Source organism: Palaemon carinicauda, chromosome 44 (assembly GCF_036898095.1).
Source record: "Palaemon carinicauda isolate YSFRI2023 chromosome 44, ASM3689809v2, whole genome shotgun sequence".
Taxonomy (NCBI): domain Eukaryota; kingdom Metazoa; phylum Arthropoda; class Malacostraca; order Decapoda; family Palaemonidae; genus Palaemon; species Palaemon carinicauda.
Genome location: NC_090768.1, coordinates 13252283 through 13277282, shown reverse-complemented (window position 1 = coordinate 13277282; position 25000 = coordinate 13252283).

Here is a 25000-nt window from a genome sequence, read left to right as displayed (position 1 = left end):
TGACATAGCAAGTCTCTCTGTTTATAGGAATATGATCAGAGGTATCAAAGCAAGTGCCGATTAATGTTTACCTATGTAAATTCATCAGTGGGTCATTTGCTTATAGCTTCCCTTCTTATGATCTCTAGTGTATATATATTATTTAGCATTGCTATATTTATTGCTTTTTGTGCTTTTTTAAAGTTCATGTGTGTATTCATTTTTTGAAGTTGATAAACTTTGGTTTCCCTTTCTTTGTATGAAACTTAAAAACGTTTTTAATTTCACAAATTTATTTTTATGTTATGATTTGTATCGGACTTGTTTGTTTTATAAGTAATGTATCGTATTGATTGCATTCATTATGAATTCTAGTTTTCTTGTTTAGTTTTGTTTTACAAGTTAGGCGTTGGTATGACCAGGTTATCAATTTCAAGACTCCAACGTTTCTTTGACCTCTGTATAGACTTATGGGAGGAATTGGTCATTAGTAGGTGATTATATATTTTATGGTTAAGTTTTGCCATTCAAACATAACTGTGATGGATCCATTTGGTTATATATATATATATATATATATATATATATATATATATATATATATATACATATATATATGTATGTATATTATATATATATATATATATATATATATATATATATATATATATATACATATATATGTGTGTGTGCGTGTATCTGTGTGTATGTGTGGTAGTGGCGTTCCTAGTCTCAGCTGATGTGACTTTAGGGTCATCAATCATTCATATAAATGTTAATCGTTTCATGCCCATATTCTTGATGGTCAGTGATCGAGGACTTTGCTATGGATTTTTTTTTTTTTTTTTTTTTTTTTGCCGATAGCAACTTATTTATAAATTTCAAAGTATCGGGTAACTCCTTAAATTCAAATGTGCTTTATACAGATTTTTTTTTTTTTTAAATCCCCTCTTTTGGAGTGTCTCAATGAGTGCGTGTCATTCGTCATTCAGTTTCATGGTAATAGCATGCCATATTTTCTTATTGTTTGTATTCTGTGAAATTTACACTTTATAAATCTTCCTTGTTCTTGTGAACTTGCATCATAATCGTTATATTTACCACATCGTTCCATAACTTGCACGAAAAGATTGTTTGTCCATTTACTAGTTTTCAAACTGCGGTATATTTCTCGGATTTGCTTCCATAAACATATGTTCAGAAAGTTTCTGTGTTGTTTCATTTTCAGACGTAATGCCTATCTTATGGCCGCGGTTTATGTACAGTAGATAAAACTTATTTTTTTTTTTATTATCGTGATTAGTTCTTTTAATTTTTGCATTATTTTTTTTATTTAATGAGTACCTCATTCCTGAATGCCTTTATACCCATTATATGCTTTGCTCTTCGGTTAGCATAGTCGACCATATCCTTATATTTTCTTTATAAGAATTGTTCATTTACACTATTTTTTATTGTTTCTTTATTCATTTTAATTTTTGGTCATATTTTTTCTTACCTTTAGCTCTCATTACTTTAATGTACGCCATTTGTTAACTTATATTTCAATTCGATACAGATTCGAACTACTTTCCATGCTTCATTACCTAGCGTATGCCATTTTCAATGACAATATCAATTTTATCCTGTTTCATATAAACTAGTTTTGCCTGAATTTTGTGGTTCTTTGAAATTATTCTTCACGTATAGGTCCTCAACCTCCATTTATCTCCTTTCATTTCCATTTCCACCCTTCAACCCCGCCCATACTTTATGGATCTCAATCCGAACTTCAACATCTCCCCCATTTAATCCCCCTTCCTCTATCTCTTTTTCTCCCTCTCCCTTCGTCCCCAAACACTGCGACGCCAAAGAGATGCGATACGTTCCGTCGAAAATCCCCCTCGCCCCTCTCCTTTAATCTTCTTCGTCATCCTCAGACGAGTTTTAAATCCTTTACCCTATTCTTTTATCCTGTTTTTGTTTTGGTTTTTTGCTGTTGTTGTTTTCTTTCTTCCCTTTTTTGATCAGCGAATTGAGGGAGAAACTTCTCTTATTTACTTTGCAACCCTTTTGTATTCCGTTTCCTTTCAGTGTGGCTTGGTATTGTTAGCTGTCTTGTTGCTATCGTGTTATTTTTCATTGTATTTGCGATGATGGTACTACTATTGCTACTACTACTGTTACTACTACTACTATTAATTATAACTGTAATAATAATAACTATTAGTTCCTTGTCCATCTCAAATATACAATGATTGCACTTGTTCGTATAAAACATTTTTGCAAACAATAAACTGCTAGTTCACTTTCCTTTTTGAGTTCTTGATACCTCAGATTTTTTTTATTTATTTTACTTTCATTCCGTTCTATGCCTCGTTGCTCGCTTTCTAGCTTTCATCGAAAACGTGTTATTGTTTTCGCTTATAATATTGTAGTTTTGTTATCTAGTTTACATACGTATGTTACACTTTGTTTTTATTCCTTTATTTTTTTTCTCTATCAATATATAACGTGCCAGGAAATCACTTAAATTATTTCCTTATAAAGTAATATATATATATATATATATATATATATATATATATATATATATATATATATATATATATATATATATATATATATATATATATATATAAATATATATATATGTATATATATATATATATATGTATATATACCTATCTATCTATCTATCTATCTATCTATCTATATATATATATATATATATATATATATATATACCTATCTATCTATTTATCTATCTATCTATCTATCTATCTATCTATCTATATATATATATATTTATATATATATATATATATATATATATATATATATATATATATATATATATATATATATATATATATATATGAGTGCTCATTTATACACACGCGCGCACATAGTCTTTTAGCGTATATAGTAAAGGATACATTATCATTTACTTTATAAATGATAATTTTATACTTTCGATTGATAAATGACTAATGGACAACCTGTATCGAATTCACTCTATCTCTGTCAAAATTTTCATACGAAATTAAAAAGGATAAATACACATACCCTGACTGGAATTCGATCCCATATTTTTATTGATTGATGCAAGGGACACAGCGACCTCATACGTTCGCTAGATGGTTAAATTTATCATTTCACTCTCTGCTATGCAACAATCAGAAGAAACGCTGGTTCGATTCTCAGTCAGTAGAGTTCATCATATCATAGATGATAATCGTTGGCTGTAAGTTATTTGGAAGTTATAGGGGATATAGCATTAAAGGACTATTCATGGCATAGTATATGATTATAAGTATGTATGTATATGTGTGTATATATATGTATGTATATATGCATGCATAAGCATAAGACTTGCAGTAATAGGTAATGATCATACCGAGTAAATTACAAGAATGAATGAAATTACTGAGTGAATCTTGACCGATTTAGTCTCCATAATTTCATTTTGAGGAATTATATTTTTATGTAAATTTCTATAATATGAGATATATGGTACAGTTTGAGTACTGACATATTAAACATTTATAGACGAAAACATAAGAAAAATATGCTATCTTTATATACAAAAACAGTTGACGTTCGTGGGCGGAGCAAATATCCCATTATTTAGACCTTGATATCCCTTTAGCCGATGTGGGATTTTTTTTTAGAAACATCGGGACGTTTGACCTGTATCTTAAAGTTTTTAGGGAATGAGCTCCGATTATGAAGGCGCTCACGAGTTGGCGCAATTCCAAGTGGCATATTTTTCGTTTTTTTTTTTTTTTTTTTTTTTTTTTTTTTTTTTTTTTTTTTTTTTTTAATTCTGCAAGTGCTTGTATTCAAATTCATACTCTCACTGTACCATATACTTCATATTGTGAAAATTTCTATTAGAATATCAGTCATCTTGGTTAATAATTCATAGAGACGAAACCAGTCGGTATTCGCTCCATGTTTTAATATTGCATTGTGGTATGTCATATATATATATATATATATATATATATATATATATATATATATATATATATATATATATGAATATATATGTATATATACATCTATCTATCTATCTATCTATATATATATATATATATATATATATATATATATATATATATATATATATATACACATATATATTTGAATGTTATGTATTCAAACAACAATTTTGTACATTAAAGTTAAAAGCCAACAATAACCCAACGCTATGGAATTATTGTTACCTTAGGGATACCATTTTGAGGTAGGAAATTAATTATATAAACGAAATTTTAAGATTATGATAGACATGCTTTCGGTCCATGATTCACACTTGCAAGTTTGTGCTGGTGTTAAGGATAAAGTTGTCACTACTGAAGACTATGATAAACCAGTGCTCTGAACTCTTTTGGCTGTAACCAAGTCATAGGGAAAATTTCCAGGCGTATTATTAAAAATGCAGTTACATATGATATGATATGATATACATATATATATATATATATATATATATATATATATATATATATATATATATAGTGTGTGTGTGTGTATGTGGGTGTGCATGTATGTAAAAATGAGTCAATGCCATTGCATTATACTAATGATATGTGACTGCAGTTTTGGATTCATTTGCGATTGTCATTCAATTTGATGTAGAGTACTCATGAGAACGGAGAAATATTCTGCAATTGCATTAGCAAGAGAGGCTCTCTTTGCGGTACCCGGGGGCCCCGATGGACTTTATTATGATTCCGGCGCTTCTTTCCCCTCTGTCGATTCACCCTCATCCCTACACTCATATTTTCTTTCTTCGGCTCATCCATTCTCCCTCGTTTCCCTCACCATTCGCCACTCTCAGCGCCCCCTTGCCTTATGCAAATACCATCATCATCATTTTAATTGTCTTTGATTTCTTTGCACTTGTCGAAGTTCCCTTTATCACCCTCCTATTCATCTCTCCTCTACTTACCAACCCCCCTCACTACTCCTACACAAAGTGGTCTAGTTCAAATGTGTTCTTTCAATATCAAAAATACCCAAGGTGTGTTATCCCTACCTCCAAGTCATTGGTCATTTTGTAACGAGTGTAAATGTATATTTGTATGATCGACGATGTTTTCTATTCAAGAAGGATCTTCATTTCCAATGGTATTTTAGAATTCAGTTCAAAAGTATCGTCAAAAAAAGTTAAAACGGCCATAAAATAAATTGCGAAAACTGTATGACAATATGGAGGCTCTTTCTAAATGATAATAGACATTATGGCCCAAATGGCTTTTATTCTTCACCAATAATCGCAGGTATTTAATTCCACGACCAGCCTAACGCATTACACTTTATCATCGTTCAATATTAGGGTGATAATTGCGGGAAGCGGGGTGTAGATAGCGGCAGGGAGTTGGGCGCTAGATAGCGGTTGGGGAGCCCAGGACGGGATACTGGATGGCAGCCCTAAGTACCCATCACCGTCTGAACCTGACACCCAACAACACGCGCCTCTGTTTGCTTGACGCACCCACCTTTTCCAAATGGGGCTATCGAACCCCGTAGAGTTGCTGGCCCAGTAGCCATTTTTAATGTATAAATAATTAAATTTTAAAATAAAACACTTGAAGTTCTTAGGTCTTTAGAAGAACTTGAGTATCTTAATGATATAATGAAGTTCAAATGCGCCACTGTATCGCATTACATTATGCTCTTGGGGAGGATTAGTTCATTCATGGGAATGAACCTAAACAATGAAGTTAAATATCTAAATAAGAACGTGAGGAATGACAGTAAAGGGATGAAAGGCAACTGAGGGACTTACTGTAGGGTTTGTTTCAAAGAACTTTTAATTACACTATATACAGTATGACACACAAGTGTGACAGAAAGTGGTTTATCCCCCCCCCCCTTAATAAGTCGAGAATAGCATAAACTGTAGTTTACTTGTGTATATAGCAAAGTCAAAGAGAAGTACATTAAAAATCGTTCAACGAGGTCTCAACACGTGGATATTTGGAACAAGTGGATAAAAATGCAGAGAGGATCTTGAAATAAAGGAAAAAATTAATACTACAAGAAGAAAATTACAGAAAATAGTTACTAAAGAAACAGAAAATATAGGAACTGGAGAGAACACGTGGCGAAATTTTGGGAACCAAAGTTTCACAATAATGTTTTGATTTAGAAGTAATTTTATAACTACATGTTTATGCGTTATCTGAAATCATTTGTGGTTTCTTGAGTATATGTGGATATTGTATATCTTTTTCAGTATCATCATTATGACTGAATAGAAAATTTGTGTGAAAATTTTACCAAATAGTATTCCTCAAAATTCTTCCTTCACATCAACTAGCAAAAACTTTCATTGAGTATTATGTTATATATTTATTTATTTATCTTTATTTTATCCCACATAAAAGGTCGAAAAGTATTATATTTTATGGTGGGAAATAGTCATGCTTGCTCTTCTGGTAATTATGTAGTATTAGTATTAGTAGTAGGAGTAGTAGTAGTAGTAGTAGTAGTAGTAGTAGTAGTAGTAGTATGAATGGGTTGAATATGGTATTATGATGTAAAATGATTTTTTTTCTCAGAATAGAATGGCCACTTGTTAAGAAAGGGGTAAGATACCATTGAATAACATTGCATAACGTCTGTTGATATAGAAAAGCTTACGATTGCATTTTATTTTAAACATTATATGATATATTTGCGTTTATCGAATTCAGAATTCCGTAAGTGTTTAGCGGTTCTCTGTATGTTACGCTTGCTTCATATAAGATTTGTTTTAAGGAATTCCTTTGGCAGCAGGCCAATAATTGTTGCCAAGATCCCCCACTATTTTGGTGTGGTCTGTTTTCCTCTACATTTGAGAGGGCGTTTAGAATACAGTAGTTGCTTCCAAACAGTTTACACCATAATTAATCATCGGCTCCCGATATTTTCTCTTTCGAGAATTTATATGTTCAGGTGATTTTTTTTTTCATATTGTCAATATATTAATACAGTTTACAAATTTACATATATTCTTCCTCCACTCCCTTTTTCTCACCTAGTTGTTGTTTAAAATTGTGAACTAAGCCTTGGTTTATGTTATGAAAGAAAAGTTTGTAAAGATAATTATCAGGTATGGGGTTGAATATAATCCCGTCCCTGGGAATATATATATATATATATATATATATATATATATATATATATATATATATATATATATATATATATATATATATATATATAATCTTAATCCTTTTATTTTGATATTACCTGGAAAATAGGGTTACATGTGAAAAACATGCCATTATAATGTAGTGTTACTTTCCAAATATTATTTTAAAAGTTTATATCTATAATTTGAGTATTCGCATAATATAGAAAATTATAAGATTACTCAAGTGTGTCATTGGGCAAGGTACAGAACTAGAAAGATAGATTGAATAGAGAGCCATTAGAAATACCGTGGGAGAAGGATTTTACTGCAAGGAAGGGAGAGAAGTTGGAGTGGGGGCTGTTAAAAATGCGTTTATACGAGTTATTTAATAGATAATATGCTAGATAATAAAACCTGTAGTGAGATTTAGTTTATAAATAACTAAGCAACGATGCCTGAGTATACTGCGTTTGTGTGGCTTTTGGTATTTCACGGATTGTGTCATCCAGCCGCAGACAAGTGTAGTGTTTGAGTTCACCAAAAACAGTATAAATACATTGAAATGATTTCAGAGACTGCGGAGGTATTGTTAAGCTAAATCAAACAGGAATCATGTTGGTGGCTTTGTGTGTACGTATGAGTACTTTTAGTATGTGTGCGTGTGTGTGTGTAAGAGAGATAGAGGGACAGATTTATATACTGCATAGTTTCCCGAATTTCTGTCGATTAACTTAATTCCGGTGGTGCAATGGGGATAAATTTATGGCTCTTTATTGATACTTTAGCTGAAAGGTAAATGAACATAAACATTGCATGGGGATGGGCATTGTTCATATTTGCTGAATCCCGATTGGCCGTCTAATATTTCTACAGCTGCTGTTGTTGTCCAGTGTTGCCAAATGTACCAATTTCTACTTTTTTACCCTTTTTAGCCGAACTTTTTCCTTGTTTTTAGTGCATGTCTTTTTGTTTATTTATTTTATTCACTAAGGAAATAGAATGATCTAGCGATGTTAGAGAAATATCAATAACAGTAGAGTAATTCTAAATCCACAGACTTGTTTTAATGGATTGATTGATCGGTATAAACTGGCGTTGTCTTGGTATATTCTACATAACGTCGATTTTTAGGGCATTATGCTTTTACGTTTTTGGTAGACGTGTGTCTCCTGATTATAACTCCTTTTTCAAATACGATATTTTGCAATTGGTGTTCGACTCAGTTTTTCGACTGAAATGGTTATAGATCTTTATTTTATGTTTTATATATATATATATATATATATATATATATATATATATATATATATATATATATATATATATATATATGTGTGTGTATATATATACATATATATATATATATATATATATATATATATATATATATATATATATATATATATATATATATATATATATATGCGTGACTTTACTGTTACCAGAATCACCTTTTTATTTTTTTATTGTACCCTGTATAAATGTGTATTAAAATACACGAAAGCGTTAGATACTGAAGTGTTTTATTATTTCTTACTGGGTTTTGATGTATATATGTATACATACATGCATACGCACGTATAGATACACATATATAAAACATTTTGAGAAATCAATTCAATTTTTCGAACAAGATTTGGTAATTTTCTGTCTATTCGTTCTCAAAAACATTCTCTCTCTCTCTCTCTCTCTCTCTCTCTCTCTCTCTCTCTCTCTCTCTCTCTCTCTCTCTCTCTCTCTTTGTGTGAGTTCCGACTGTCCGCATTCACTAACATATATTTTTCTTCATGTTCTCAGCTAAGTCATTGCTTTGATTATTAAAACAATTTTTATTTTTATTTTATTTGAAGCACTTGAGTCTAAACATAGTATTCTGTATTTAAATAATACATAAAGCATAGTTCGTTAGATATATTATTCCCTTTTCCTCTATACTTTTTTTAGTAAAGTGGGACATTCGGTGATTTAACATTTGTCTGTATTTCCGTTCATCTTCCTTTGGAGAATGTAAGGCTGTCTAATTAATTAATTGAGGGACATAGAACCAAGCAGGCGTCGGTTGGAGCGCAAATGGTCAGAAACACCAAAAGTAGCTTACTAATTTTTTTCAATTGGCGAATTTATTGTAGAAGGAAAGATTTTGTGAAAAACATGTGTATATTTCAGAAATGTTCAAGATAATTTTTTTTCGTTATTAGGAAGATCTTATAAAAAATATTTGACTGATGAGTTATTCTCATGTTCATCAAGATTATTATGGACTAATAGCAATTGTTCATATTGTAAGAGATAAGAACCTTTGTTATTATATGTTTCAGGGCAAGGCTTTAGTGATATATTGGGGAAGGGAATGCTTTGGTATCAGTGCCATAACAGGTGGAACTGCTCTTGGCATTCATAAATCACATTAAGAAAATATTTTTGCTTTTGGTCAAAGTCACTAAGTAATTAGTAGTTACTGACCTTATTGGTTATTCAGAAGTGAGGGGTAATTATGATTCTACTACAGGTATTATAAATATGGTTTGCGCAATATGAGTGTTGTATTTATATTTGGCATTCGGCTATTGGTAGCTGGGAGAGAAGTGTGCTGTTTGGGTAGGAATTGAGTGAACGGTGTTCAGTAAACAAGCTGTATAATTCGAAGCATTAATGCCCCATCAGCTCATCTTATGAATTCAGGCGAAAACTTGGACATACTTAGCGACTAATGTCCTTCGTTTAGACACTTGCATTCATTGTTCTTCTCCGACCAACGTCGTGGAGGTGAAAATATAACACCCTGATTAAGCTAAAGCATCCCCGTGCCATTGTTAAAGAGGACTTTCAGTCTCCTAATTGCCGGATATCTTCAGCTTTGTGCCTGCATCTAGTTTGTACCGCATAAGATAGGTTACGTTATTTCTTGCACGTAATTCCTTACTCCTTCCTTAACACCTTTGTAAATGAGATTATATGCACACACATACACACACATACATACACACACACACACATATATATATATACATATATATATATATATATATATATATATATATATATATATATGATAAATTTTGCACATTTAGACGTGTTTTGTTATATTCAAATAAGCCATATATTTATATTTGTGTGTGTATATATATATATATATATATATATATATATATATATATATACAGTATATACTGTATATATATTATTTATATATTATATATACATATATATATGTATATATATTCAAATAAGCCATATATTTTGATACATTAATGTTTGTATTCTGGCTTACTGGTAATGCAATGTCACTGTCAAATAAGCATCCTGGACCAGGGTTCGATTCCCGGCCGGTCATATGCTATTGTCTTTGAGTGGTTTCGCATTTGGGACTCTGATCCCGAGGTCGATAAGAAGATCCAGACACTAATATGTCTCGAGGTCGATAAGAGAATATAGACATTAATATGTCTGGATTCTCTTATCGACCTCGGGATCAGAGTCCCAAATGCGAAACCACTCAAAGACAATAGCATCTGACCGGCCGGGAATCGAACCCTGGTCCAGGAGGCTTGTATGACAGTGACATAACATTACAATTTAGCCAGAATTCAGACATTAATGTATTAAAATATATGGCTTATTTACACACACACACACATATATATATATATATATATATATATATATACATATATATATATATATGTATATATATATATATATATATATATATATATATATATATATATATAAACAGCAACAACTGCAAATAAAGACGTTTCTAGTTCATTAAAGAACAAAGACCTCTGACATGTCGATTCGTGTCCGGGGTTTGGCCAGTTATCATCACCACGGTGGCCAGTGTTGATTGGTGATGGTGGGAGGTTTTCGTCTGATCGCTCACAGTAAACCAACCTAGTATGGTTGGTCCTGACTAGTACAGCTTTGCTGATTATGGCGGTACCCAAACGCTTTCACCTCGTTAAAGTATCCAAACTCAGAAAGGGATATATATATGTATATATATATATATATATATATATATATATATATGTATGTATGTATGTATATATATATACAGTATATATTTAAAATGTGTTTGTAAAAGTGCGTAGAAGTAAATACATGTATGTAAGTTAGTTAAAAGCGTTATCTAAAACGGCTGGCAGATAGAAGCGCGAGAAGCTAACTGTGTTAAACAAGAAGAGAAACATCAACAATCGCGTGTATTCGAGTAGCATCAAAAACTGGTATAGTGATCTCTGGTATCAGTTAGGATTTGAGAGAGGGGAAAAGGATCATAGGTGCTAGAAAAGGAAGGGAAGGGATATGAGAAGAGGGGAAGGGCACGGCCCAAAGACATGCGAAAAACAGAGGAAAAGGAAACTAATACAGCGACACTATTCATTTTCTGTGTATCCTGTTATTTGGAGATAGAACTGTTTTTATTCTTTTGGGGTAGTTTAAGGATTTTCTGAAAAAAGCAAGGAGAACGAAAAGTTGCTGCACCCTCTGTATGATATTTAGGGGCGTGTATGCAAGAGATATGCAGTACAGCTTCGTCTACAGAACTTGCTTAGCAAACATAGTAGGTTTCGTATTTTCCAACAATCAGTCATGCACTTTCGTCGAGTGAATTATATATATATATATATATATATATATATATATATATATATTTATATATATATATATCTATATATATATATATATATATATATATATATATATATATATATATATATATATATATATATATAGTATATGTATGTATGTATGTATGTATGTGTGTATGAATATGATTATGTTTATATACGTAAGAGAGAGAGAGAGAGAGAGAGAGAGAGAGAGAGAGAGAGAGAGAGAGAGAGAGAGAGAGAGAGAGAGAGAGAGAGAGAGAACAGTTTTGATGGAATCAAGATGAGATGCTGGGGAATGTAGACATTAGAGAAAATTATTAGTTCTGCAGGGTGTGTACGTTATGGCTAGATAAGGGAAAATTCTAGAATATCAGGGTGGTAATTTGTTTCCTTTTATGTTAGAAAACTATTTATATAACTGTAATAATTGCTGTAGGATAGGAATCTGATAGAACAGTTGATACAAGTAATTTAAATATTGAAGGAAGCTGATAAATGAGCATGTTCATAATGAACGTTCGAGGTGAAGGAGAAGCAGCTGTTTGCAGTCTGTGTTAACTTAGAAAAGTTAATGACTGATGGTTTGAAAGAGATATCCGAACATAAGGTCCGTAATACCTAGGAAAAAAGAGGGTTAATATACATAAACGTGTTTTGGTGGTGTTCAATGGTTGCTGGTGAGCTCTTTGTGCGGGTAGAAGAAGCAACTTAGTTTTTTTCAGGCAAAGAATGAATGGGGAAAGTAAATACTGTCATATTTTCTTTCCTTATTCGGTAGAACAGATTATTAAGACACACACATACATATATATATAAATTTATATATATATATATATATATAAATTTATATATATATATATATATATATATATATATATATATACATACATATATATATATATATATTTATATATAAGTATATATATGTATATGTGTATATATATATATATATATATATATATATATATATATATATATATATATATAAATATATATATATATATATATATATATATATATATATATATCGCGTAATTGATAATATCCAAGACTCACTCAAAGAATTTTTCAGTGCAGTTTGTTTGCCAGGAGACCTTTATCCACCGGGTGTCCTTGATTGATGAAGATTGATTGATTGACCGGTTTCTGTAAACTAGTGTCAAAGCAAGAACTGGGTTGCAAAATTGTCGCGTGTATTATGATTTACCACGTATTCGAAATTTACTCTCAATTATGGTATATTTGTGATAGGCAGGTAACGAAAAAATATATAGACATTGGAAATTTTGATTATTTTTTTTTTACTGCGAGGGTTTTCACCTTTTGTTTATGAGAGAGAGAGAGAGAGAGAGAGAGAGAGAGAGAGAGAGAGAGAGAGAGAGAGAGAGAGAGAGAGAGAGAGAGAGAGAGAGTTATTTACAGACAGGGCCATGTGAATCTACACAGTATATTATAGCGTAAAAAGGCCAGCATTTTTTAGCGTTTTCCTCTCTTGTTCATGTCTACCACCGTTATGTTCCTGACGAGTAAGTCACCTCAGGAGTTAATGACAAGTTTCTTTTATTTTTTAGTTTTGCGATCACACTTATGCTCTCATGCGCACACTCGCACTCACCGAAGCGCACACATTCATGTGTGTGTGTGTGCGTTTGTGTATTGGTATTTTGTCCAAAATTTCAGTAAATGTTTCAGTTTTACAAAAGTTAGCTTCTAATTTAGACATTTTATTATGCATGGACCGGCAGTCACTTTTTTCCATGAATTTTTACGCTTTGCAAATTCATATATATGCTTATGTATGCATATACGAACAAATACACACAGAAAGCGCGAGTACGTAAGAGAGAGAGACAGAAAGAGGAAAAGAGAGAGAGAGGTCGAAAATATTCTTGTTGATTTTTCTGTTCATATTATACCGCAGAACCTTCATGGTTGTTTTAGTAAAATTGGGAAAATTTGTATTGCAAACTGTGCCGAGTCCTTTGGTAATGGGTATTTTACATTAGGGCTCTGGAATGGCAATATCCTGGGTACCCTTTTTTTTTTTTTTTTTTTTAGGAATCTTTACAAGACAATTTTTGCTTGCAGCCAATTGAGAACTAATATCCGGCTAATAAATGATGCTGCATTTCATTTGAATATCGTTGCCAATAAGTTAATGGGCTTTTCTTTATTGTTGGTGTATAGCATTGTCTCTCTTCTTTTAATAGGTTTGCCAAAGAACTTCTAGTGGCATGTATTTGCTATTTTTTATACACATGGAAAGTAGTGATAACTATTTTCATATTATTTTTTTATATCGTCAGTTTTTGATTATTCGACATTAGTAAATGATAGATATTGTCAACCTATTTCATAACTCGTTTCTTTTTCCTGAGCTTTTTTTCTTCTATAGCCATTATTATTAATATTATTATTATTATTATTATTATTATTATTATTATTATTATTATTATTATTATTATTATTATTATTATTGCACCACCAAGTTGCAATCTTAGTTAAAAAAAGCAGAATGTTACAATTCTTCAGGTCCCAACAGGGAAAGCAGCCCACTCCGGAAAAGAAACGGCGAAGTTAAGAATAAACTACAAAAGAGAAATAACTCACAATAAATCATATTAAGTTGAATGATTATGTTGAATAGTTGGATAATTAATAGATTACGAAGCGAGACGTACGTTGACCTGCTGCATATAGAGCACATGTTACAAGTTTGAACTTCTAGAACATATATTTTCAATTATGGTATTCAGTTGGGATTAGTTTTAAATACTAAAGGCATTCCCACAATTTGAAAGCATTTTAGGAACTAGATCTATTTCTACAATACCTAGATTTTATCATGACGAATTTTTCATGTCATATTTATTTTTAAAATCCGTGACTACTGTCATGATGAATTACAGATATTAAATCGAATTTCATACTGCAGAATTTATCAGGAAGAATTTTAGATTTTTTTTTTCTCCTAAATTCAGAATCGCTATAAAAGTATTCGTCTGAAATTGCGAACTGCGGTATTTCTCTTGGTAAATGACATCCCGTAAAGCCTTATCCACTGAAACGACGTCTTCTATTATTTCTACTTGATTGAGAGGCAAAGTTCGTGTTTATCATGTAATGTACTGCTATTGTTATTGCTCCTAACATGATGCTCACTGGAATTACGTAATTTTATTTGCATTCATTCCCATTATAACGTAACAAGTGAACGTTTAAATTTTTTGTCATTCAAATTTGAAAAAAAAAAAAACGCTTTTTGAAATCAGTAAATTATAAATAAGATTTATTTACTATTTTAGTGCTAATAAAACAATAATAAGAGGTCGAAATCTGGGAACGGAATCATTCCAACTTTTATTCAATTTAATACATAAGGTTATTTAATACCGCTCACCAGAAAACGAGAGCGGAATGAAAAAAAGATAAACAAAAGAGGAAATCGAGGAAGAAAAACCAAAGCAACCACTGCAGATAAATGACTAGGCTTGTTAACAGGGCAGCCATGTGTTCTTGCATAGCAATGCCGCAGCCGATCATTCAGAACTGCAGTTCTTACACTGAAACAGCCTTTCAAATATACGTTGTGCTGGTCCGCTGCAACATGAGCACCAAAGAGTGATACTCCGTAAGTTCTATTCGCCTTAGTCTTTTTTGCCTGAGAGTTTCGTATTCGTGTTATGTTTCATATTCAGGTATATATATATATATATATATATATATATATATATATATATATATATATATATATATATATATATATATATATAAAGAGAGAGAGAATTTACTTTCGTTTGACACATTTATGGGGTTATAATCAAATCAATTTGTTATTTAACCGATATAGCTTTTGCCAAATAAAAGAAATGGGAAATTGTATCAGTCGATGTGACACCAGCTTGATATGAATCACTCAAATAAAATCAGCAGTTCTTCTCCAAGAAGAGCGAGTTGGAGGCTGGTGTTTTCGACCAGAAGCCGTACAAGGTTAAAAAGATAAAGATTTCCAATTTATTTTTAAACCTGCAGCGGGGACCACTTCCCCCACCCGACTTCGCCCTCTACCTTGAAGATAGATCCTCCATTGCGCCATCCTTCCCCCCTCCCAATTCTCCCCTAACCCCCCCCCCTCATCTCGCAAAAGAAGAAAATAAGTGGTGTGTATCAGCCGGTTGTTTCGTACGATTTTCTCGGGATTGTTATTATACTCAACAGTTTCGACATAACGGAGATATGGTTCATTATTATTCTCCCTGAAGACTGCTTAGGTATTACTTGCATTACAATCAGTTAATCCGATGATCTAGGCAATGTTGTTGTATTTAAATGCCTTTCAATGATTGATTATAGGAAGGAAAAGGTAATTTACATTTAAGACCTATCCCTGTAATCATGGGTTTCTAAAAACTGAATTATTTTTTGGATGGGGAATTCGAAAAGTATTGAAAACAACAGAAATTTACAAGCAGAGATATAATGCGAATAATTTATGTAGCAGTTATTAAAAGAGGAAAATAAAATTGTACAAAAATACTTTTCCTGTTATTCAACGAAGGAAATGGAGTTTACTGGTATGATGCATCTTACTTATTGTTGGAATTACTTATTGTTGTAATTACTCAGGATTGAAATTACGTATTGTTGTTATTAATTGTGCCTTTGTATTGAGAATGAGACGGAGAACCTTCACAAAACGTTTGCAATTTGATGTGATGTCTCCTCATGCTAAGAATAGATCTACAACTCAAACAGAATATCCTATTGTTACTGTATAATAATAGTTAATTTAGATAGGATTTTATCCTATTTCTTGCCTATGATTTATTGAGATATTGAAAAATATGTGCAGTAGTCATTCGCCTCTTGGCCGAAAATTTGTAGGTTCGGCTGGGTGATTATTTGAACTGTGTGGTTTTCGAATTTTTCTTTAATGAAACCAAAATGGTATTATGGGGAGAGGGGGGGGGGGACAAAATTAATTACACTTTATGCAAGATAAGGTGCACTTTACTAAGAAAATTAGTGTTGTATAACTTCATATGAGTTGGGATTAGGAAATAATTGAATCCTTCAGCATTTAAAGCCTCATTAACTCATTTCCACTCTCGGCACGTCAAGCGTCAGAGGAGTTTACGTGTAGTTTTACGTACAGTTCCTTTGCACTTCCGTGGAATAGGCAATGAAGTGATGAAACAAAAGGTAATCTGGATTTACCTGGTAAGGACTTATCGTGGGTAATTTACCAGAATATTTCCATCGTTTCGCGAATCATGTAAACATACAAGACGTCTGACAAGAACAGGTCGGACAACTCAGAACCCATTCTAATGGAACCTGTACTTTCTAACACACAGTAGCATAAAGAAGCGGTCGAGGAATCTAGTAAACAATACGTGGGTTGAATATTTTATTTTAGAAGAGAGAGAAACTGGGGTTAGGGGTAGACGTTAGACCTTTCGCCATGGAGGGATGGGGCATCGGGAGGGAGTGGTGGTGCCTTTGGCTACTACAGTAGTTCCTTTCCCGAAAACAGTTTTGTGTCTGTTGCAACAAACGAAAGATAACAAATGTGGGTGACCTTGTTTATTCTGTTGTAACCTCCTTGTATTTTTTGGTCATTACATTCGTTCCTTATGATAAAGTATAGCTTTGCCCATGATTGTTTAAGTGAACCTTGAGTCTTTGATCCTACTTTGGTCGTTTATGACAATTGTAGGCGATCATACGTACATGTATAACTTGGTTTATTTATATGTAATAGTGGAGAAATCCTTTGTGGCATCGCACGGGTCTGTTTTTCCAAAAGACAAAGAAGTACCACTCGTTGTTGAAGGCCGCTCTCCAAAGACACCACCTGATTAAGGACCCCTGCCTTGCCCCCTGTCATTGTATCTTCAAATAAGGAGAGCCCCATTACGTGGTGTGCAAGACTGCCGGGCAGGAGGTGGTCATAAATCAAATATTGTTTGTCACTAGTAGCCATCTTTGGATAAGTGGTAGACGTAGCCAGCCATGGGATGTGGAAAGAGAATGAACACAATGGGCATACACAATCGTATGTTGGGTTTCTACACACATGCAATATATATATATATATATATATATATATATATATATATATATATATATATATATATATATATATATATATATATATGTATATATATTTCTATTTGAGTACAATATTGTGTTGATTTTCATTTTTATCCATACTGACTCATTTAGGGTAATTTGAATTAAAAGCTATCAATTATGTCACCTGTTGGGTTGGGAAGTCTGGAAAAACACGGTAGAGGAAAGTGATGTCTCACCAGGTAAATCTTGAAGAGCATTTAGCACTTCAGTCCAGATTTCCTTTAGAACCTCGGGCACCATGATAGGGAGCGACCTTGCCTTTCATTTGAAGGGGCTAGGGTTCGATTCCAGTATGCGATAGAATATATATATATATATATATATATATATATATATATATATATATATATATATATATATATACACACATATATATATCAACGACAACAAGTACAGCCGTATCTAGTTCACTGCAGGACAAAGGCCTCAAACTTATTCTTAGTCATATCTGGTTTTTGGCCATTTTCAACACTGCGTGGCCACTGCGGATTGGTGATGGTAGAAGACTTTAGTGTGGTCGACTACGTCAAACCAACCTAGTATGTTTGGTCCTTACTAGTACAGCTTTGCTGATGATGGCGATACACAAACACTTTCACCACGATAAGGTATCCCCATTCTGAAAGGTATATATATATATATATATATATATATATATATATATATATATATGTATATGTATATATATATATATATATATATATACATGTATATATATATAATGTTTGTGTATCTTATAGATATACACATACATTCATAAACAATAACCCTAAGAGGAGAATATTAACTGAATCCTGACTATTTTTGTCTCTACGGCATGTATTCATTTAGTATTTTCCTTTTCTTTGTAGTTTATTCCATCTGAACATCACGTCTCCTTGTTGATTTTACAACGCAACAACTATAAATAGAGCTGTTTCTAGTCCACTGCAGGACAAAGGCCTCTGACATATCAATTCATGTCTGGGATATGGCAATTTTTCATCATATGATAACTATACATATAAATATAGATGTAATGTGTACACATACACACAAATATATCATCATCATCATCATCATCATCGTCATCATCATCATCACCACCTCCTACGCCTATTTATGCAAAGGGCCTCAGTTAGATTTCGACAGTCTTCTCGACAGTCTTCTCTATCTTGAGCTTTTAATTCAATACCTCTCAATTCATCTTCTCCCACATTACGTTTCATAGTCCTCAGTCCTGTAGATCTGGCTCTTCCAATTCTTCTAGTGCCTTGTTGAGCCTAGTTGAAAGTTTGGTGAACTAATCTCTCTTGAGGAGGGCGATGAGCATGCCCAAACCAACTCCACCTACCCCTCACCAAGATCTCATCCACATATGATACTCGAGTAATCTCTCTTATAGTTTCATTTCTAAGCCTTTCTTGCCATTTAACTCCCAATATTTTTCTGAGGGTTTTGTTCTCAAATCTACAAACTCTGTTGGATTTTGTTTCATTTTCATACCATGACTCATGTCCATACAGTAACACCGATCTCACTAAACTGGTATATAGTCTGACTTGTATATGTAATTTCAGGCGATTTGATTTCCAAATTTTATTTAACCTGGCCATTGTCTGATTTGCTTTTTTAAATCTCTCATTAAACTCCAAATCTAAATACCCTGTAATAAAGATCATAGCCCCTAAGAATTTAAATGATTGTACCTCATTAATCCTTTCTACTTCCAATGATATTTCATCTTCCATTGCATATTCCGTTCTCATCATCTCTGTCTCTCTTCTATTTATCTTGAGCCCAATCTCCTATGATATTTCATGCATTTTGGTAAGCAAGCATTGCTAATCCTGTAATATTCTGCTGACAAGGACAGCATCATTTGCATACTCTAGGTCAGCTAATTTCCGCCCCCAACTGTACTATTCATTACAAAATCCATGAGGAGGATAAACAACGTAGATGACAACACACACACACACACACACACACACACACACACACATATATATATATATATATATATATATATATTTATGTATATTTATGTATGTATGTATATGGTATATTCATAAATACATACAGATAAGTATATTTACTTACAGATACACATATGATCTATATATATATATATATATATATATATATATATATATATATATATATATACTTACAGATACACATATGATATATATATATATATACATATATATATATATATATATATATATATATATATATAAATTTATACTGTATATACTTGCAAAGAAGACAGAAAGAGCTGTGGCTACAGTATGATAACCGGCTTTGGTTAGAACCTAAGGGAGGAGAATTTCTTTCTTCGATTACTTCTTAATGGGAAGGCTTTAAAAAAGAGATATTAAAGAAATTGATTGTTGTGATAACGGTACCTGATATATGTATATATATATATATATATATATATATATATATATATATATATATATGTATATATATATATATATATATATATATATGTGTGTGTATATGTATATATATATATATATATATATATATATATATATATATGTGTGTGTGTGTGTGTGTGTGTGTGTGTGTGTTTGTGTATATATATGAGCGTGTGTATTTGTACTCGTTTGTGATTTATTTTCGTGGTTCCGTAACTAAACAGTGAACATACAAGATACGTGACTTTTTTTTTATCTCTTATTATGAAAGACACATTTACAGTCTTACAGTTTATAACATATATACATCATAGTATATTTACATAAATAATTTTTTAGTTTACATATAGTGTATTTACAATTGAAATTTTTACTATTTATCTAAATATGTTTTTAAATAAAAAATACGACTGTTTTCTTATAGTTTTCCAAACCACACACGTATATGGTGGATCAGTTTACATATTTAGAAAATGTATTTGATCTCTAGGGAGTTTTTCTCTTATACTATTATCACTGAATTCATAATCAAGATTCTAGTCTTCCGTAAATATGTATATCCTATTAGGTTTAAAGGTCACGAACAAGACTTTCAAGGAATCTGTTAAACAATTTAATTTTTTTTTTCCCTCATGTAATCCATTTTGTGGAAATGGCCTCAACGATATCTCCAACTGCTTTACTTACAGACTTGATAGTTTAAACACCAAGGATACCAATGCACCATTTTTTAACCATTTAATCAACATGAGTATTTTATAACCATCATTTCCCTGGGGAAGGTGATGCTAGAAGGATATGGTCGCAGGGTCTTAGAAAATATTCATGCATGTCGTAAAAAGTCTTATGCCAGTCTTTTTTTTTTTTTTTTTTTTTTTTTTTTTTTTTTTTTTTTTTAACCAGTGCGTGTGCCCATGACATTATAGAGTAATTCACGTGACTTTAATCTTCATAACATTATCTATTTTATGAGTTATTTCCTTCACGAATGATTGAATTGCACTGTTTCCCAAGCAGGCTGATAATATTTACTTAAAATCGGCAGGCAGAGACAAAGGCAAAGGCAAATTCTATCGACCCCTTCCGGGGTATGAGAATTTCATATTTACACAAAAATATATATTTTACACAAAAATACACAAAAAAAAAAAGAGACCAAAAGATTACAACTATAATTATGTACACATATATTTAGCAAGTTCACCTTGAAAGCATAAAGGGACACTGACAAAGAAAAGTAAAAATATTGGTTGGGTGTTCATTTCGATATTGTTTTCTCAAAACTATTTATTGCTTAGTAATCACCAGTGAAATGGCTGAAAAGTCCAATTTTTCGTAATTCCTGGTTTTATAGCAATACTTTACTCACATGATGTTTTAATTCTCCCAACCTTATGATTACCACCGTTGTATGTAAACTTCAACTAAATTCGGTGTATTCATTAAATATAGTGACTTGTTACAGTAGCATTAACTAGACAGATATGAAATTTAGTTAGTGAAAGTTGAATGGATTTTGTTAAAGCTTTTGGGAAATAGTGGGTAGGCCACTGTTTGGGAGCGGGTTATTTGACATTTAGTTTTCTGTATGTGTTCTACAGTGTTAAGAGATGTAGTCTGTGGAAAGGCGTACTCTACAACATTAAATATATACTTAGTGACCTATAAATACAAAAGCTAGTTTTATCCTCCTTCAAATTTATACTAAGAATTTCCTTTTGCTAATTTGCTGTCATAACTGAAGCCAATATGCAGGGAATCGAATGCCACTAGATGATGAATCTTCACGGCATGTGTCCAGAAACAAATGAAGAACTGTGTTCGCATTTGTCAAAACGTGACCCCAGTAACAGGGAAAGATTAATGTAGGTATTTGTTGTGGCCGATGTCTGTGGGGATGTATGGCAGGGGGCCCCAGCGGGGGGACACATTTTTCACGCGCTCACTCATACTCAAGTATGTGCACTTTTCCTTCCCTCTCACTCTTAACCTGTTTGCTTGTCAGTGTTTGTCTGTCTGCAGTTGTAAGACAAAATGGAGCGACCTGTTTTTTTAACACCTTGTTAGTTTACATACGTTAATTATATGCACATATGCATTTGTACACGCGCGCGCATACACATACACACACACACACACACACACACACATATATATATATATATATATATGTGTGTGTGTATTTTATATCTCTCTCTCTCTCTCTCTCTCTCTCTCTCTCTCTCTCTCTCTCTCTCTCTCTCTCTCTCTCTCTCTCTCTCTCTCTCTCTCTCTCTCTCTATATATATATATATATATATATATATATATATATGTATATTATATATCCATATATATATATATATATATATATATATATATATATATATAAATATATATATATATATATATATATATATATATATTATACTTATTATACTGATTATATATCTGTTTGTGTTTGTCGGTATGTAAAGTAATGGGATTGGAACATTAAATTTTAAGTGAAGGAAAAAAACCATGTGTAGGCCACATGGGAAGATGGATAGGGTGACCATGAATAAAGTGAGAAAGAAATAGATGGGAAGTCATTTAAATTTAGGCGAGAAAGAGAACCAAAACTTTAGGGAGAAAAAAAAGTATATATGAAAGTGCAGAGAGGAAAGGTTAATGAACAAGTGGATCTCCCAATAAAAGATGAAAATAGACAGATGCTGTTTGAAGAGAATGCAGTACGAGATCAGTGGTGTGGGTAGTTTCAAGTTTTGTTTAATTAGAAGATGAAAGGATTAGTGTAAAGTTGAAGATGTGTTCTGGTATTCTATTCAAAGACTTCATCGGGTAGGATAAGAAGTTCTAGAATAGAACGATACGAGAAATTGATGGGATTATAAATCGGGGGCTGTTGTATGATTGAGAGGGTGACCAAGGTTTTTAAAGTGTTTTGTTTAGAGAATGGTTTTGATGGAATCGGTGAAATTGATAATTATTTCATTTATAAAGGCAAATGATATAGGGGTGACTGTGAGAGGTCTAAGTCATAGCATAGTTTAGTATAGCATGAAAGGCAGTTTGTATGGTTTCAATTCAGAAAGAAAAAAAGATTACAGAACTGCCAGAGTAAGAATAGTTTGGGATTAGATAAGGTGGAAAGTGTGTCGACCAAACCTTTTCCAGAAATATTATGCAGATTTGCTCCCCAATGAAACAATGATGTGATAAGTTTCTGTTAAAGAGAACACTGTGCGTGTGGAATATCTCGACTTATAAAACCTAATGAAATAGATGAAGAAGGCAGTTGAAGGTTGTTGGGAATGTATGGCATAAAAGATAAGTTTTACATGGAAGTTAAAGCTTTTTTGATGAAAAAAAAAAAAAAACATGTTTTGTTATGTAGGAAAGAATAACTGGTTTGATGCCAAAGTGGTTCTGGAACAAGAGTTAGTATGTATCTATAGATGTTCAGTATCTTTATGGCTGGAGGGATGCAGAAAGTAAGGGAAAAGACAGCGTATGTAGGTGCAATTTAGTTGAAAACAAAAAAAACTAATAACTGAACTTAAGAATGGTTGAGGCTTGTAGATAATACAATTCTGAATGGTGGAAAACTGCGGAAACGAGTAAAATAATTTTTAAGTGTTTACAATAAGTGAAAGATATGGTAAAGGGTTGGCAATGGGAAAATCCTGAGTAGATGGTAGCCAGGAAGATACAACAACTAATGTTAATAAGGATGGTGTAAGAATGTAGACGGTTGATATATAGGATGAGTTAAGAAGCTGGTCAAAGAATAGTTGAAGCTAGAAAGATGGCTAAGCAGAGGAGGAGACTTGAACTGCCTCTGGAGGTAGAGACTGGAATAGATAAAGGAATTGTTTAGCCAACTTTTCCATTTGGAAGAGCTGTGTTTAAAAATCATAAGAGAGACTGAAAGGGTGAGAAATGTGGATATAAGTAAGTTGTAAAAGGGTGTGCGTCGGTGAAAGAGGATATCAGAGTCTATATATATAGATGGTTTAGTCATGTGGTAAGAATGGGTGATATTAGGTGGGAAGTGTCAGGAGGCAGGAGGACATGAAAGCCTAAAAGTGGATGGTTACATAGTGTAGGGAACATACAGAAAAAAAAAAACACACAAAGAGGGCCAAAAAGATAACCTCCTTCCAACTTCGTTGGCGGAGGTAATAAAGGACTCTAACAGCCAGGAAATACAAGATTGTATAAGATTGTATAATAATAAGATACAGGTAAATGGTGTGGTGTGCAGATGGGTTTGATACACTATAGATGTACTTTCTGCATATCTTTGTATGCACCCGTGTTTCATCTCCATTTTTACGTATGAAATGTGGGAGGGATTATTGTGTATAGTCTCTAGGGACACCCTCTGAGAAGAAACAATTTGCTTTTAAGAGGAATATATTTATGTATGTATATATAGTATTTGTATTTACATATATATGCTTCTATATACATGTATGAATAGGCTATTTATATATATATATATATATATATATATATATATATATATATATATATATATATATATGTGTGTGTGTGTTTATATATATATATATATATATATATATATATATATATATATGATATTAATTATAACTTTGGGCACTTCCTTTTTCCTTGGCTGGTATTTATTCAATTATATTTTACTTGTCTGTGTATATATGTATATATATATATATATATATATATATATGTATATATATATATATATATATATATATATATATATATATATATAGAGAGAG